The sequence below is a fragment of the Pygoscelis adeliae genome, unplaced genomic scaffold, assembly GCF_000699105.1.
Source record: "Pygoscelis adeliae isolate BGI_AS28 unplaced genomic scaffold, ASM69910v1 Scaffold25, whole genome shotgun sequence".
Lineage (NCBI taxonomy): Eukaryota > Metazoa > Chordata > Aves > Sphenisciformes > Spheniscidae > Pygoscelis > Pygoscelis adeliae.
In genome coordinates, this window is record NW_008824808.1 from 3,252,548 (window position 1) to 3,255,037 (window position 2,490).

Here is a 2,490-nt window from a genome sequence, read left to right on the forward strand (position 1 = left end):
TAGGGAAAGCAAAAAAGAGCAAACTGTGGTAGAATTCTTCCCCTCTTTTAGAAGGAACCACATGTGGAAGCTGTAAGCAGGAGCCTAGATTTTTTACAATGTGGCTTATTTATTGGAGACACTAAAGTGTACAGTTAGGCTTGGCTCAGAGGCCTGATCAAATCTATGCACTCCTGAGCAAGGAAATAAGGGGGTAGGATCCCAAATTTAATTTTCTTCCCTGTCTGCCCCTCGGATAAAAGGGGGCTGGGTTGTGGGGAGCTGCACAAATGCTATGTTCTGCTTTAGACTGAGCTGGCTTCTTCAACCCTTGTCTGCAGCACAATTGGCTGAGTTGGATATTGCTCAGCTGAGGCTTTCTTTGGCAGAAGACGGCCAAAATGAGGCCTGCTTGCCAGGCAGGATTTTGACGAAGGTCTTTTTGCTAACGATGGGGTTACAATGACCAAATCTGACTTCTTAGTTTAGAACTTGCATTAAAAAAAACATGCCTCCATCCCAAAAGCCTAACCTTTATTGAGGTGGCCAAAAACAAAGTGTACAGTTGTGTTTTGTCTAGGTACACTGTAGAATATTGTGGAATAATGTATAAATAGTTGACCTATAGCTGTTCAGTCAGAAGGACCTCTGGTGGTGCTTTGAAGTTCAAAAGGCTTTTTTTTGTTAATCAAATTTAGCATATGGAGCATTGCAAAGAACATGAACGGATTTCTATTTACATGTACGTAAAGTGACTTTTTCAGCTGCCCTGTACAAAACTGGAAGTGATGTAACTTGCCCACTCTTCTTGCCTATAGTTTCAGCCATTTTAAACCGATCAACCCTAGAGCACTGGCACACAAACTCTCCTCCCAACAAAACTTGGTTCCATTTTCTTTTTCTATGTACATAGTAGTAATTTTTAATAAATGTGGTGGTGCCAGGGACAAGAGTGGGGGTGGCTCTCTGCCTCGTCTTTGCCTCTACCGGGTGTCCCAGCTTGGGGGAGGAGGAGGGAGCACAATCTTTGGGGGCTGAGTTGTCTCTCAATCTAGACATGCCTTGGAAAGTTTCTCCTTGCTGCTTTATCCCTTGCACCGTGCTCATTTGGACGCTGCTATCTGTGGGTGGGTGGTTTTTTTTTTTTTACATCTCAAGTTTGCCACAGTTTTCCCGTGCATCCCCCAACCTCTCAGCCCCCGGCTTGGTCCAAAAATCCGGCGGTGCCTCTTTTCCCCTGCCCCCACCACCACCCTGCTGCGGGAGGCGAGGTGTGAGCTCAGCGCTAGTCCCAGGGAGCGACTTGTGAACTGGGCTGGCCTCCCCCAGCAGCAGCGGGGCTGCCCCTGCCTGCCCCCTCCGCTTCCCGGAACGCGGTAAGAAATTCCCCTGCCCGCTTATCTGGGGAGAAAGCTCCTCCTTGGCAGAGCGATTGAATCCCGGCTCCCGCGGCAGCGGGACCTTTCCTGACGATATGCAGGCAGTAATGGGATTAAACCGTTAGCCATGCCCGGCTGCAAACAAAATAAACCAGGGGCTCAAGCCGGGGCCCGCCCCAGAAGAGGTAAACGCGATCGGGGGGCGCTGGCAGCGGCCCCCGGGCGGCTCCGCCGCTCCGGAGCGGAGAGCGGCGGGTTCCCGAGGAAATTTCGATCAGCTCTTCACTTCTCGCGAGGCTCCGGCTCCGCGCGTTGGCAAGCGAAACAAATCGTTGTCCCAGCGGCTCTCCCCCTGCACAGTCACATCCGATTTGGGACAGAAAGGGACTCGCGGCAATTTTTAAGCGACCGGGGACGGAATATTTTTTTTGTTTCTTTTTCCCTATTTTTTTCTTCTGAGCGGGGGATACCCCCTTCCAGAAAATCCCCCTGGAAAGGCAGGCTCTCCCCCGTTTCCAGCCCGGGGTGCGGTGGCACGCCGGCCGCACCTCGCCCGCCCTTCCCGGGCTCCAAACGCCGATTATACAGCGCTCAGGAGCGCGATTCCGCCGCGGGGTGTTATTACGAGCGGTATATTTTTGCACCGCACAGTTAAAAAGAACTTAATACTTCTGCAAAGTCCTCACACTGTTTTAATAGAAACCTAAGTGCCTGGCTGGCCCCAATTAACACCTTGTGATTATAATGCATTCCTAAAACGGGGTGTCAGACGCCAAATTGTGAATAAAGGTATCTAATTAATCTTCATAGGATGACACTGATAAACAACTCTATATTTAAACAAAGATCAAGGAACTGAATGCTTATTTGTTTACATTAACAGAAGATAAAGTTAACTACCCTTGCACTCTGCTTCGTCGTAATGTGATTTACTGAGACAAACAGGAGGCTCCGGGTGGAGAGCCCCGCCCGGCCTCGGCGGGCTTTTTATCGCGGGTTTGGAGGGAGGGGGTGGCCCCGAGGACGACTGCCCCTTCCTCCACAGTCGCTGCACCGATACCCGCGGGCAAGGCGGGCGTGTGCCGGGAAACGCGGCGCCTTCGCCTCGCAGCTTGCAGGCAGAAAACGCTGT